The sequence below is a fragment of the Chiloscyllium plagiosum genome, unplaced genomic scaffold (assembly GCF_037043375.1).
Source record: "Chiloscyllium plagiosum isolate Xiang-an unplaced genomic scaffold, Cpla_swu_hap1 HiC_scaffold_38, whole genome shotgun sequence".
Lineage (NCBI taxonomy): Eukaryota > Metazoa > Chordata > Chondrichthyes > Orectolobiformes > Hemiscylliidae > Chiloscyllium > Chiloscyllium plagiosum.
The window spans coordinates 35,228,044-35,244,356 of NW_028270176.1; the positions used below are offsets into that span (position 1 = coordinate 35,228,044).

Sequence of the window (16,313 nt, forward strand, 5' to 3'; positions counted from 1 at the left end):
GGTTGCTGGAAGGCAGGGTAACCAACAGGAATTAGATCCTTAAACTAAAAGCAAAATATCACTAATGCTAGAAATCTGAATCAAACACAAAGTGCTGGAGAAACCCAGCAGGTCTGGCAGAATCTGGAGAAAGAGTCCAATATGACTTCTCCGGAGAAGTGGAAGGTGGTTGTAGTAAAGCTGCTCATAGCTGGCACATATTGGACTGGTTAAACGCTCACCAACAGTGTCATGCTAAGTCTGTGCACCATTCCACTGCACAGGTAGGATCTACTCTCAGGGAGAAAGTGAGGACAGCAGATGCTGGAGATCAAAGTCAAATCGTGTGGTGCTGGAAAAACACAGCATCCGATGAGCAGGAGAGTTGACATTTCGAGTAAGCTCTTCATTAGCCACACTCAGGATCTATGAGGAGAAAGTGAGGTCTGCAGATGCTGGAGATCAGAGCTGAAAATGTGTTGCTGGAAACATGCAGCAGGTCAGGCAGCATCCAGGGAACAGGAGAATCGACGTTTCGGGCATAAGCCCTTCTTCAGCCATTCCTGAAGAAGGGCTTATGCCCGAAACGTCGATTCTCCTGTTCCCTGGATGCTGCCTGACCTGCTGCGCATTTCCAGCAACACATTTTCAGCACACTCAGGATCTAGCCTCAGTGCTTCCAGATTTTGATAAATCATCCTGGGTGTGCTGCTCCTGATGGTCACAGATCTAGTGAATCACTTGCTGCAATGTTTCAGAATTGGCAGGGCATGACTGGATGGTGATGCTGTCTCCCAGCCATAGAGTGGGCACACAGAACACTTACTAGAAGAAAGCGCAGAGCAGTGAGGTGGTAGTGGCAGAGGGAGGATAATTCAGGCCTTTGAGCCCACTCCACCATTTAACATGATCATGGCTGATCTTACCCTGGTCTCAACTCCATTTTCCTGCCTGCTCCCCATAGCCCCTTATCCCGCTTTTCATCAGAAACATATCGATATCTTTCTTGAATCAGTTGATTGATTCTGTCTCCAGTGTACTGTGAGGCAGAGAGTTCCACAGATTCACAACTCAGAGAAGTATTTTCTCCTCATCTCACTCTATGTCTGTGACCTCCTGTCCTAGACTGTCTCACAAGGGGGGGAGCATCTGCCTGATCAATCTCTTTTAGCAATTTAGATGCCTCAATCAAATTCCACACCACCCCAATTCTTCTAAACTGGAGCGAGTACAAGCTCAAGATATTTGACTGCTTCTTGGACAACAGCCTTTTCATCCCTGAAATCAACCTGGTGAACATCCACTGAACTGCCTCCAGTGCCACCACATCTTTCCTCAAGTAAGGAGACTAAAACTGGACTAATCCTTTATTGGTCAGAGTATTGAGTACAGGAGTTGGAAGGCCATGTTGCGGCTGTATAGGACATTGGTTAGGCCACTGTTGGAATATTGCATGCAATTCTGGTCTCCTTCCTATCAGAAGGATGTTGTGAAACTTGAAAGGCTTCAGAAAAGATTTACAAGGATGCTGCCAGGATTGGAGGATTTGAGCTATAGGGAGAGGCTGAATAAGCTGGGGCTGTCTTCCCTGTGAAGCATCAGAAGCTGAAGGGTGACCTTAAAGAGGTGTATAAAATCATGAGGGACATGAATAGGATTAGTAGACAAAGTCTCTTCCCTGGGGTGGGGGAATCCAAAACTAGAGGACATAGATTTAGGGTGCGAGGAGAAAGAGACCGGGGGGGCAAAGTTTTCACCCAGAGGGTGGTACGTGTATGGAATGAGCTGCCAGAGGATGTGGTGGAGGCTGGTACAATTGCAACATTTAAAAGGCATCTGGATGGGTATATGAATAGGAAGGGTTTGGAGGGATATGGGCTGGGTGCTGGCAGGTGGGACTGGATTGGGTTGGGATATCTGGTTGGCATGGACGGGTTGGACCGAAGGGTCTGTTTCCGTGCTCTACATCTCTATGACTCTATGACCTACATACCCACTTTCTGCAGTTCATGCACAATGACACCCAGATCCCAAGCCAATGTTTCAAGTCTAGCTGGCTCTTCATCAGAGCTAATGTCTGAAGAGTCATCTGAACTCAAAACATTACTTTGCTCTCTCTCAGGATGCTGCCTGACCCGCTGTGATTTCCAGCTTTTTTTACTTTCAGTACAAGTTCCAGCATCTACAGTAATTTTCTCCAACACCCAGATCCCTCTACACTGAGGCACTTTGATTCTGCTTCCCATTTAAATAATAACTTTTATTTTTCCAGCTAAAATGGATAACCTCGCATGCATTCATGTAAACTCCATCTCCCGGATTCAGGCCCATTCTCCTTGCCTATCAATATAGTTTAGATTCCCCTACAGTGTGGTAACAAGCCCTTCGGCCCAATCAGTCCACACCAACCCTCCGAAGAGTAACCCAATCAGACCCATTTCCTTCTGACCTAACACTATGGGCAATTTCCCATGGCCAATTCACCTAATCTGTACATCTTTGGACTGTGGGCGGAAACCGGAGCACCCGGAGGGAATCCACGCTGACAAGGGGAAAATGTGCAAACTCCACACAGACAATCGCCCAAGGCTGGAATTGAACCTGGGAACCTGGTGCTGTGAGGCAGCAGTGCTAACCACTGAGCTGCCCAAAAGAAAGATTTGTGGGAGGTGCCCTGAGTAGGACTGGAACAATGAATTGTTAACATATCCCACAAAGAAGCAGGCATAATTGGGACTCTGTTGTTCTTGTATCACCACAGTCTTACCAGACCATAGATGCTGCTCTCTCATTAGAGGTAAACAACTGGTGCTGACTTAACCTGAGGGCCACCAGACCTCAAACGAGGGAAGAGATTGAAAAGGAGAGTCCTTCATGGTAACCTCAGACCAGTGATGGGAATTGAACCCATGCTGTTGGCACCACACTGCTGTGTGAACCAATGATCCAGCCAACTGAGCTAAACTGATTCCCCTGATATCCACCTGTAAAGCTCTTTATCTTCTCATCACAGCTTGCTTTCCCACCTATTTTAGTATTATCCGCGAAGTTTGCTATGTTACACTGTGGAACACACAGCCGCAACAAACAATCTTTTCAATGCGAGCAAGAAGTGCAAAGAAAATCATCAGTACAGCAGAATGAGTCATTCTTCTTACAACTTTCAGAAATATGCAATACAGGGTGGAAGAGCCATCACAAAAACAAACTGTGCTCGGAGGAGAACAATGAGCTCTGTGGTTTCAGAGGAGATAATACTATTGTTTGGAAAACTTGAGTGGAAAGGCAGTACAGGCACAATGGGATGAATGGCCTCTTCCTCTTTCTCTCATATGCTCAACTGATCATAATGGATGGCTCATTGGCAATCCTTCCACATCCTGTAACATTGAAACAACTCTGCATATTACCAAGAGAGCTGCTCAGCAATTGGGTGCAATCTACTCTCAGTCAGCTCTGGCCGGGGTGGCTCCTCAAGACATGGGTAAGGTTAAAAACAGGAGTGGCTGATGGATGCTGACATAGGTACAAACATCAACTGGAATCAACGCATAAATGCACCACCATATCAAGATAATGTTTCAAAGAGACACAAACTCAGCAGTAATTCATATACTGGCAGCCCTCCTCACATACCCTCTCTGCTCAGAAACCCTTGGTTATCACCAACATGTATTCATAACTCCTGTGTCAGATTGGAGCTGATTTACATTCCCGGTAAGTGTCCAGGGACCACATTACAGATGCTTTTTAAACAGTTATTGTCACTGGCCCAACAAATTTCAGTGCCCACTTCTCTTTCCCCCAGAAACATTCAGGCCCCTTCCCTCACCATGTTACACAGGAACAGGAGGAGGCCATTTAGCCCCTTCCCTCACTATGTTACCCAGGAACAGGAAGCACTCATTCAGCACCCCTTCCCTAAACCACTTACACAAGAACAGAAAGAGGCTCCCCATTTCACTTCCCTCCCTCAGTCTGGTATACAGGAGCAGGAGGAGGCCATTCAGCCCCTTGAGCCTGTCATACAGGACCATTGAGACCAGTGACGTCTTATCATTAGATCATCACTTAATCATTAACATTTTGACAGGACAGGCTTTTTTTTTGTTCATTTTGTCTAATCCAGCAAATCTTGAGTTAATTCCTACAATATTTTCTCATTAATTGTTCAGAGAAGTTATTACACATCTCTGGAGTAGGTGGGATTTGACCCTCCTGACTCAGAAGTAAGGACATAGCACTACACAACTAACGACTAGAGTTCCTCTTTCAGCCTGTAACATAAGAACAGAAGGAGGCCATTCAGCCACACCACACTGTTCTATCATTCAATTAGATCACAACTGAACTGTGAGCTAACTCCATTACCTGACCTCACTCAAGATCCCTCAAGACAAAAATGAATCAGTCTTACAGATTTTAAATATACAAATAATAAAGAATCAATTGCTATTTGTGACAGAGAGTACAAAACTGCAACCAGCATTTTGTGTGTCGAAGTGCTTTCTCCGTGGAATGGACTGGCTCTGATTTACGATTAAGTGCCCTCAGCTTCTACCAGCAAGATAGTTCCTTGCCATTAACTAACATGTCCACAAGCATCTCCCCCTCTTGGCCTCCATCCTGGATCATTACACAGTGACCAAGTGTACATTGCTCCTGGTCCGAACCACCATTGGAACCTAGAGTAAAGAGCAGAGGACGCTGCTGCAATGCTCTGTTGGCTGCAATAGCATTGCTGGTTGGGGCTATGGGGTCAAATAGAGAGGTGGTAAACATTCAGCCGCACTCATGACTATAGATTGGAGTGCCTGACTCACTAGGCCATGGGGCAAGGCTGAATATGAAGTTATATTAGGCTTTGTGACACATGACCTAACAAGTGACTCGTGGATGTCTGTTCATTTTAAAAGTTGAACTCATGACGAATTTTGAAGTTGTGAGCTTTACTTGAGAGGTACTGTTAATCGATGTGTCAGTTTTATTTATAGACTGCACCTGGATAAAGGGGGTTGGGGGGGGGGAGGAGTGAATTTGTTACTCAATACCCAGTGAACTGGTGAGTTATCCCACTGAAATCTGAAGGGTGGGAGGGAAACAGAGCAGAAATGGTTATAAAGAACAGAAGTCCAGGTGGAGAAGATGGACAGGTCAAGTACCACACTACAGCTTCAGATCTCAGAACCAAGACAAAAATTGTTTTGAAATAGTTTCACTTCTCCAGGAGAAGTCAGACACAAGTGTCGTGATACTGATGCACCGTAGGCGTTCATTTCATGCTCTGAGGGCTGTTGTTAATCACAATGATATTTTTATAAAGCTACTAAAGGCTGTTTAGCCTCCCTCCTCCATATGGTGAGGTAATGCAGGAATCTGTGCGTGTGTTTTGAAATGAGAGGGTTATCAAAATGAGAGAAAGATATTTAGACTCCTACAATTCACAGACCTGATCCAGCAGGGAAGGAAGAGTCATAAAGTCATAGGGCCATAAAATAATAGAGTTGTACAGCACGAGTTAACTACTTCCTCCATACAGACATTTTTGAACATAACACCACCCCAAGAATGCAGGGTAAGCAGGTACTTGAATCAGAAGCACCAGTGTTAGCGACACCCCAACAGCCAATGCTCCACTGGAGATCCCATCCTTCCTCACCCTGTGTCTCACTGCTTATCCCCTTGCCTACAAACCAGTGCTCCATCGGAGACTTGACCCCATGTGTTGTATTCCTTGTATCCAGTGTTGCACAGGAGAGTTCCTATTTGTGTAACCAGCTGGGGCTGCCATGGACTTTGGAAGAATGGGCATTATACAAGGAAACCACCCTCTTCCCACCACCCAGTTGTCAAACATCAGTTTATTTAATTTAGGAATTTGAAATATATTGGACTACATATATGTGTACACACAAACAATCAGATTTCATTCATCCTTCCCGAGTTCGGCGTTTATTAATGATACAATTTCCATTCCCGGAGTTGCAATTCCTTCACCTAGCAACAAGCAGCGTCATCCCAGCGCTGTGAACACTGCCATTGGCTGACCGCCTGGTCCAATGAGAAGTGACGGATGCCTGTTGCCGGGCGGCGAAAGGGTAGGGGCGGGATTCCTGAGCTACTCTGCCCAGCAACAGGGGGAGGTCGGATAATGGGGGTGGGGTAAGAGATTGACAGGCGAGGCCGGCCCGGCGCCGTTCTGCCCAGCAACAGGAGGATGATTGACAGGCGCAGGCCGGGGGAAGGTTACCCAGCAACAGGAGGATGATTGACAGGCGCAGGCCGGGGGAAGGTTACCCAGCAACAGGAGGATGATTGACAGGCGCAGGCCGGGGGAAGGTTACCCAGCAACAGGAGGATGATTGACAGGCGCAGGCCGGGGAAGGTTACCCAGCAACAGGAGGATGATTGACAGGCGCAGGCCAGGGAAGGTTACCCAGCAACAGGAGGATGATTGACAGGCGCAGGCCGGGGAAGGTTACCCAGCAACAGGGCGATTCTGACAGGCATGGACCCTGGGACAGGTTACACAGCAACAGGGGGATTAATAACTGGGCTGGGCACTGGCCACAGCAGGTTGACTCTATTCCTGATGAAGGGATTTTGCCCGAAACATCGATTTTCCTGCTCCTCGGATGCTGCCTGAACTGCTGTTCCAGCACCTCTCTAATGAGGGAGTGTTACAATGCAAAAAGAGAATAATTAACAGGCTAGGTAACCTGCCCAGGAACAGGGATACGAGTTACACAGCAACAGGGGTGGAAATTCACATGTGTAGAAAGGCATGGCATCGCTCTGCCAAGGAACAGGGGATGATTGAAAGGGACAGGCTCTAGTTGAAGGTCACTCAGTAACAAGGGACGATTGAAAGGGTCAGGCTCTAGTGGAAGGTCACTCAGTAACAAGGGACGATTGAAAGGGTCAGGCTCTAGTGGAAGGTCACTCAGTAACAGGGGACGATTGAAAGGGTCAGGCTCTAGTGGAAGGTCACTCAGTAACAGGGGACGATTGAAAGGGTCAGGCTCTAGTGGAAGGTCACTCAGCAGCAGGAGACGATTGAAAGGGTCAGGCTCTAGTGGAAGGTCACTCAGCAGCAGGAGACGATTGAAAGGGTCAGGCTCTAGTGGAAGGTCACTCAGTAACAAGGGACGATTGAAAGGGTCAGGCTCTAGTGGAAGGTCACTCAGTAACAGGGGACGATTGAAAGGGTCAGGCTCTAGTGGAAGGTCACTCAGTAACAGGGGACGATTGAAAGGGTCAGGCTCTAGTGGAAGGTCACTCAGCAGCAGGAGACGATTGAAAGGGTCAGGCTCTAGTGGAAGGTCACTCAGCAGCAGGAGACGATTGAAAGGGTCAGGCTCTAGTGGAAGGTCACTCAGTAACAAGGGACGATTGAAAGGGTCAGGCTCTAGTGGAAGGTCACTCAGTAACAGGGGACGATTGAAAGGGTCAGGCTCTAGTGGAAGGTCACTCAGTAACAGGGGACGATTGAAAGGGTCAGGCTCTAGTGGAAGGTCACTCAGCAACAGGAGACGATTGAAAGGGACAGGCTCTGGTCACTCAGCAACAACAGGGGACAGTTGAAAGGGTCAGGCTCTGGTGGAAGGTCACTCAGCAACAGGGGACGATTGACAGGTGCAGGTCCTGGGGTGAGGTCATTAAACGACGGGGGGTGATTGACAAGTGCGGGCCCTTGGGCAGGTTATACTGCAACAAGGGAGGCGATTGACAGATGGGGATCAGCCCAAGCAGAGTTAGCCTGCAACAAGGGGATGATTACCAGTCCGCATGGGACAACCCAGCATTACTCTGTCCAGCAACAGGAGGATAATTGATCGGCAACGGCGAAGTAAGGTGGGGGTTGATTGAAATGTAGGAAAAGCCCCCCAAGCAGGATTTCTCTCCACCAGGGAGAATGATTAACAGTTGTGGACCCTGGCACAGGTCAACCAACAACAGGGATGACTTCCAGGCACAGGCCCCCATGAATGGAGTGTGGACAGTGATTCTAGGGATTTTCAACAAGCCACCCCTTCCTTGGCCTCTGGCATTTCAGCAGTCTGATTGTAGGCATGCTGTTCATCAGGCCACCCACCTCCTTGGAGACAGGGGCCAGCTTGGCTCCATTATGGGCAGAGCCAGGACTTTAAGACAGAGCAGGCATGGATCAGAGCTTGGATGGGACATAGACAAAATCTGAGGGACAGGGCAGGGGTGTCAAGGCATGGCTTAGGGCCACTAGGAGACTGGAGACAGGACTGGAGGCCTAGAGCACAATTGGGTGACAGGGACAGATCGCGTGGGAGAAGGATCAAACAGAGCCCAGCTCAGAGAGCTGGGTTCAAGCTCATGATGCAATGATTAATATGGAGGTCATAGATTTGCCTCAGTCTGAACTGAGAGATGAATCAACCTCACACGATCTGGCCCCTAAGCTGACAGCAATGATAAGAGAGAAATAAGTGAAAAACTTTCCTTTAATGTTTACAACACCTTTCAATGGAGGAAAAGCAGGAGCCAATTTGCACATAGGAAGAAACCACATACAACAATGTGGTCATGGCCTAGTAAATCTATTTATTACTGATGTTGACCAAGGAATAAATATTGGCCCCAGGACACCAGATAGCATCCCCACTTTTACCCACGTCATCAAAAACAGGCATTCACATTTCTCAGAGATCATTAACATTTACTCTTAATTAAACATATCATCTGAAATACCACCCCCCAACAGTGCGGCACTCCCATAGTGCCAGCAGATACTCAGCACACGTGCATGGATGCAGAAGTATACTCACAGGTGCAAACACACATGGGTGCACAAATGCGTGCATACAGGCACATGTAGAGACACAGGTGCTAGCATCTGCACGTTGACAGGTGCATACATACGGAGACACTGTGCATGCATGCATACACACACACAGACATACACACTGCCACAGTTTCAATGAAATGCACAGAGTGGTGTCTGGGGAGAAAGAGCTAGCTTGCTGATGATTCTCCTAGAATAACTAAAATCTATATTGAGAGGATGCCTGGAGGAAAGGGCAGGATGGGGGGAGGGGGGGGGGGAGAGACAGGACAGGTGCTTCGCACCAACATTTCTCTTCCTGTTTTAAGGCAGCCACAGTCTGGCTGGTTACTGGATCAGGGAGAGTGCAACATTTTGTGAGGAATGATTGGATGGAATGCTGTGACAAGACCAATGAAAGCACTGTCAGGCAGATGAAATATTGTGAATTGTCGGTTAACAAGTGAAACCATCCTCAAAATGTCTCAGAACAAGAGACTCTTGACAGTTTAAACCATCGGGGTGCACTCAACAGTCAACTATTCAGACACATCTGATCACACTAAAAGAGTCGATCATCCATAATTTGACACGCACATCAATTTCAGACACCATTCACCTGCATAATATCACATATCTCAGTCTACGTGTAGTCAAATCTCTCACCCTTACTTTTGTCACCTCCATACTTGACTATCCTAACACTTCTTCAGGCCTGCCTACCATTTATCCTTTCCCTAACAAACACTGTCTCCTCAGTTGTTCCACTGTTGTGTCAGGGAGCTTGCTGTGCATAAACAGGCTCCCGTGTTTCTCATAGCACAATATTTTACGAGCTTCAATAGCTGAGAGGTGCTCTGGAATGTCAAGTGTGGTGAATCACACTGGAGAAACAGAAATTCGGTCTATCTCAAGCTTCAACACTTTCCAGAATCCTGTTCAGAATGGAAATTTGTTCAAGCAGCAGTGTGGCAGCTCTGTCCACCTTCCACCCACCCCCTGTAAGCCAGGGTCCCTGGGAACCAGACCTGGCAACAACCTCACATTTAGCTCACATTCTTAGTACTCTTGTGTCTCCAGATCCAGCAACGTGAATCAGCCAAGTTTCTAATAAGGCTGCATTACATAGCTGCTCTATTAATAAAAGGATCTGTGAGTGGTGGGAGTTCTGAAACATTACAGTATAAGGAGGTAACTACAGAACATGGAACACCCAGACAAACAGCAATTTACTGCTTTAAATTGACCCCGGTTTCAAAATGAGTAATCTCAGGGTGGCATTAATCCTCTCTCGAAATTGGCAATTGTTGCATCAGCCTTTGCCAAACATTTCCTGGATTCTGAGCAATTACAAGTTCTTCTCAGGCCCAGGAGTTGGCAAGGGCACAGGATCCCAACCATCAAGCAACAAAGAGGCCACAGTATCCACAGGACAGGGCTGTAAAATGAATCAAGTCCCTGCGCCAGCTGAGACAGGGCACTGCAAAGTACCCAAAACACCGTACAACAATCCAATCATTCAGACCATAGGGCCACAGTACTGCCAACTACACTGCAATAAAACAAATGCTGAAATGCACATATCGCTACAATGGGGACACCAATCACAACAGCACTCCCCACCCTCAAGAAGGCAGGAAATGAGAAGTTCAGGCTCTCCTACACGCTGCCAACATGGATATCCAGTGCACTAATATTTACATTTATCCATGATGACCCAAGCTCGCGAAATGAGAATCATTCATTGTTCTGTTTTCTATGACTAGTTCAAGCAGTTTTAGAGGGATTCCCTGCCTTTTTCCCACAGTAGATCAGACTGGAGGGAGAAACTTCAAACTGCCTTCAAATAGCTGACAATTTCAGACATGGCTAGGGCATTGGGAAGATGGCAGCTAAAGATTGCAACTCTGTTATTCCCGCAGTGTCTCAAAGGGCTCTCTGGCTGTGAACATCCTCAGTGTCTGTCAGAGCAGCGAGTGACTGCACTCCCTCAGTGACTGTCCGAGCAGTGAGTGACTGTGCACTCCCTCAGTGACTGTGAGAGCAGTGAGTGACTGTGAGAGCAGTGAGTGACTGTGTACTCCCTCAGTGTCTGGGAGAGCAGTGAGTGACTGTGCACTCCCTCAGTGACTGTCCGAGCAGTGAGTGACTGTGCACTCCCTCAGTGACGGTGAGAGCAGCGAGTGACTGTGCACTCCCTCAGTGTCTGTGAGAGCAGCAAGTGACTGTGCACTCCCTCAGTGTCTGTGAGAGCAGCGAGTGACTGTGCACTCCCACAGTGTCTGTGACAGCAGAGAGTGACTGTGCACTCCCTCAGTGTCTGGGAGAGCAGTGACTGTGCACTCCCTCAGTGTCTGGGAGAGCAGTGAGTGACTGTGCACTCCCTTAGTGACTGTGAGAGCAGTGAGTGACTGTGCACTCCCTCAGTGTCTGTGAAAGCAGTGAGTGACTGTGCACTCCGTCAGTGTCTGTGAGAGCAGCGAGTGACTGTGCACTCCCTCAGTGTCAGTGAGAGCAGTGAGTGACTGTGCACTCCCTCAGTGTCAGTGAGAGCAGTGAGTGACTGTGCACTCCCACAGTGACTGTGAGATCAGTGAGTGACTGTGCACTCCCACAGTGACTGTGAGAGCAGTGAGTGACTGTGCACTCTCTCAGGGTCTGAGAGCAGTGAGTGACTGTGTACTCCCTCAGTGTCTGTGAGAGCAGTGAGTGACTGTGCACTCCGTCAGTGTCAGTGAGAGCAGCGAGTGACTGTGCACTCCCTCAGTGTCAGTGAGAGCAGTGAGTGACTGTGCACTCCCTCAGTGTCTGGGAGAGCAGTGAGTGACTGTGCACTCCCACAGTGACTGTGAGATCAGTGAGTGACTGTGCACTCCCACAGTGACTGTGAGAGCAGTGAGTGACTGTGCACTCTCTCAGGGTCTGAGAGCAGTGAGTGACTGTGTACTCCCTCAGTGTCTGTGAGAGCAGTGAGTGACTGTGCACTCCCTCAGTATCTGAGAGCAGTGAGTGACTGTGTACTCCCTCAGTGACTGTGAGAGCAGTGAGTGACTGTGCACTCCCTCAGTGTCTGTGAGAGCAGTGAGTGACTGTGCACTCCCTCAGTGACTGTGAGAGCAGTGAGTGACTGTGCACTCCCTCAGTGTCTGTGAGAGCAGAGTGACTGTGCACTCCCTCAGTGTCTGTGAGAGCAGTGAGTGACTGTGCACTCCCTCAGTGTCTGAGAGCATCCTCCACCCACCCTCCAGCTTTGCCATTGGAGGAAGCAGAGGTTACCTGACATACGCAGGGCAGCCAAAAGGGTGCCGAACCTGCGGGAGGTCAGGCCACATGGCGGCGGATTGCAAGGTGACCGTCTGCCGAAATTGCAAGCAGGAAGGCCACCCGACCAAGGAATGCAAGGAGGCCAAGAACTGTAATCTGTGCGGAGAGGCGGGCCACATGTACTAGGCCTGTCCAAGACGAGGGGCCGCCACCTACGCACAGATGGCCGGAGGTGGCAACACGAGCCGTGGACCACCCAAGACCAGCAAGATACCACAAAACAGCACGGGAACGGTGTCTGGAGGCAACCAGAAGGAAGGGCGGGCTGTAGCGGAGCAGACGGCAGACAGCGGGGAGGTGCAGCAGCCGATCCAAGCTCCTGCAAGACAGACGGAGGAAATGGAAGAGAAGGGACCAAAGGAGGCAGAGGATTGGATTACTGTGAAAAGCAGGAAGAGGAAACTTCCCAAAGCCACCCAGCGAGGGGGGAAGCGACACCTACACGACGAGGACACATGCAGCTCTTCCGACGGTGAGGATGGGTGCAAGGAGGGTCATCACCAGAGGAAGAGACAGAGCGCCGTGGAGAAAAAGGAGGGCAGCACCACCCAAGCAGGAAAAGACGATCCCTCTGAGGGGACGGGTAAAGGCCTCCCCCCATCCGGTGAGGACCAAGAGGTATCCACCGGCCCACAGCTCCAGGTAACTGGGAGCAGCGGTCCTGTGACAGCCCCGCTGTCAGATGGAGAACTGGACCATGCGGACCCTGGGCCCGACCCGAAGACACCAGAGCGGGGAAATGGCTCCAGTGTGGAGCCGGACAGCTACCTCAGCCCTGGGATGGTCCAGCAGTTTGCTGTCACCACGGGAATGCACACAGCTACCCCAGAGGGGCAAGACCAGCAGCAAATGGACACTGTTAACCTTGTAAACTGTTAAAATAGGGAAAAGAGTTGCCAGCATCAATGTGCGTAGCATCAAATCGGCTACGCGATGTGTTTCTACGATGGCCTTCCTGGCCAACGTTAAAGCCAACGTCCTGTTTCTGCAGGAGTGTGGGATACCGCACCTCAGCAGCTACAGGAGATGGTCGAGTTTATGGGCCCATGGGCCGTCAGTTTGGTCGGGGGGCAACGATAGCTGCACCTCCGGCCTGGGTATCCTGTTGAGAGGAGGCAACTTCACCATCTCCGAGGTTAAGGAGGTGGTGGGTGGGTGCCTCCTCGTCGCCGACATCATGTACAGGAATGCTCCCCTGAGACTGATTAATGTGTACGCCCCAGTGGGTAAAAGTGAACGGTTGGCCGTCCTGCAGCAGCTTCCACTGTTGCTGGCTACATCCAGGCCGTTCATTCTGGCCGGAGACTTCAACTGTATCATTGATGCAGATGGACGATCCGGCGGGGGGGGACAGTAAACTGGACACCACGTCCAGAGCCCTGATGGACACGGTCAAAGATGCCAAGCTGCAAAACATCTTCAGCGCCCCTGCAGACGGAGCGCAGCGTAGATACATCTGGTCACGGGCAGACGGGTCTATCCGCTCAAGGATAGATTACTTGTTTGTGTCCCGAACGCTCTCGGTCAGATCCACTGACATCAAGCCGGTGTTCTTCTCCGACCACTGCCTCCTGCTGGCCGACTGTCACCTACAGGACGAGCAGCAGGCTGGTAAGGGAACGTGGAAGCTGAACACCAAGCTGTTGACCCCGGGAAACATTGAGGAGCTCAAGAGGGATTACGCAGGTTGGAGAACCGTGAAGCCCCTCTTTGAGTCCCCAGCGGACTGGTGGGAAACAGTAAAAGGGAACATCAAGAGGTTCTTCATCCTCAAAGGTGTTCAGGAGGCGAGAGAGAGGCGGGGAAAACTGTCCCAGCTCCAGGAAAGTATGCAGAACCAGCTCCTGCTGCAGACGATGGGGGTGGATGTCACAGAGGACCTCAAGGAGGTGAAGGGCCAGCAAGCCTCGCTCTTTGCTTCGGAGGCCTCCAAGATAATCTTCCGGTCCAGGGTCCGCTCAGTGGAGCAGACGTGCTCACGTTTCTTCTTCCAGAAGGTGCACAAAGAGAGCTCCGAGGTACCACAAAACAGCACGAGAACGGTGTCTGGAGGCAACCAGAAGGAAGGGCGGGCTGTAGCGGAGCAGACGGCAGACAGCGGGGAGGTGCAGCAGCCGATCCAAGCTCCTGCAAGACAGACGGAGGAAATGGAAGAGAAGGGACCAAAGGAGGCAGAGGATTGGATTACTGTGAAAAGCAGGAAGAGGAAACCTCCCAAAGCCACCCAGCGAGGGGGGGAAGCGACACCTACACGACGAGGACACATGCAGCTCTTCCGACGGTGAGGAAGAAGATGGTTGGCTAACGTCATCTCAGGCTGACGTCATGAGGATCAGTAAATCCTCCTACGCCAGTCTGTATGACGCGAAGCCGAACAACAGCGCGGCCTCCCAGTCGTTCCTGTCCTCTATCACGGAGGTCTTAGACGACAGAACACGGGAGAGGCTGGACCAGCCGCTATCTCTGGACGAGCTGACCAAGGCCCTCGAGTCCTTCGAAAAGAATAAAACTCCCAGAAGTGACGGCTTACCGGTCGAGCTCTATCCCGCTCTGTGGGACTTGATTGGCCAGGACCTGCTGGAGGTGTATGTCAGTATGCTTCGGGCAGGTACCGTGAGTGAATCCATGAGGAAAGGCATCATCACCCTCATCTACAAGCGGAAGGGGGAGAGGGAGGAACTCAGAAATTGGAGACCAATCTCACTGTGGAATGCAGATTACAAAATTCTGTCAAAGGTAATCGCCAACCGGGTCAGGTCTGCTCTAGGGTCGGTGATTCACCCTGACGAAACCTGTGCTATGCCGGGCAGGAAGATCGCTGAGAGTCTCGCACTCCTCAGGGATACGATCGCCTACGTGCAGGACAGAGGGTTGGACACCTGCCTGATCAGCCTGGACCAGGAGAAAGCCTTTGACAGGATATCACACAGGTATATGAGAGATGTTCTCTCCAAAATGGGCTTTGGGGAGGGAATCTGCAATTGGATCAGACTGCTCTACACCAACATTGTCAGTGCAGTCTCAATCAACAGTCAGATCTGGAGTCAGGCAGGGCTGCCCTCTCTCTCCTGCCTTGTCTGTGTGCTGCATAGAGCCATTTTCCGAGTCCATCAGGAAGGATGCGAGCCTGAGAGGGGTGACTATTCCTGGCAGCGGGGGCCTGCAGGTTAAGGCCTCCCTGTACATGGATGACGTCGCCGTTTTCTGCTCGGATCCGCTGTCCGTGCGCAGACTCATGTGCATTTGTGACCAGTTCGAACGGGCCTCGGGGGCCAAGGTAAACCGAGGCAAAAGCGAGGCCATGCTCTTCGGGAACTGGGCCGACCAATCCTCAATCCCCTTCACTGTCAGGACCGACCACCTGAAGGTGCTGGGTATTTGGTTCAGAGGGGGCTAGGGCTTGCACCAAGTCTTGGGAGGAGCGTATCAGCAAAGTGAGACAGAAACTGGGCAGATGGAAGCTACGGTCGCTCTCCATCGCGGGAAAAAAACCTGGTCATCAGGTGTGAGGCACTGTCATTGCTATTATACGTGGCACAGGTCTGGCCTATTCCCAGAACCTGTGCCGCTGCAGTCACCCGGGCCGTCTTCCAGTTTATATGGAGGTCAAAGATGGACCGGGTCCGAAGGGACTCGCTGTATAAAGATCTGGGCAACGGGGGAAAAAATACACCCAATGCCACCCTCACCCTGATGGCCACCTTTGTGTGTGGCTGCATCAAGCTGTGCGTGGATCCCCGGTACACAAACACCAAGTGTCACTACGTACTGAGGTTCTACCTGTCCCCGGTGTTGCAAAGGATGGGCCTGGCCTCGCTGCCGCGGAACGCGCCGAGTAGTTGGACCATTCCGTATCACCTGTCCTTTGTGGAGAAGTTTATGAAGAAAAACACCTTTGACCACAAGTCCATTAGGAAGTGGTCAGCACGTAGTGTCCTTGAGACCCTTCGGGAAAAGGAGAGGGCGGATCCTATCGAGCGGTTCCCTGAGCAGACTGTCAAAGCCATTTGGCAGAATGCCTCATCGCCAGACCTTTCCAACAAGCACCAAGACATGGCTTGGCTGGTGGTGAGAAGGGCTCTGCCTGTGAGATCCTTTATGCACGCCCGGACTCTCAGCCGCACCGCACGCTGCCCTCGAAGCGGCTGCCGGGGGGACGAGACTGTCACACACCTCCTTCTGGAATGTGCCTAAGCAGAGGAAGTCTGGAGAG

General features: G+C 50.4%; 1 protein-coding gene across 1 annotated transcript in view; it reads right to left on the reverse strand.

The window, feature by feature from the left end:
• Positions 1-16,313, reverse strand: part of dyrk1b (dual-specificity tyrosine-(Y)-phosphorylation regulated kinase 1B) — a 139,311-nt gene that overhangs the window by 81,932 nt on the left and 41,066 nt on the right. The window lies entirely within an intron of this gene.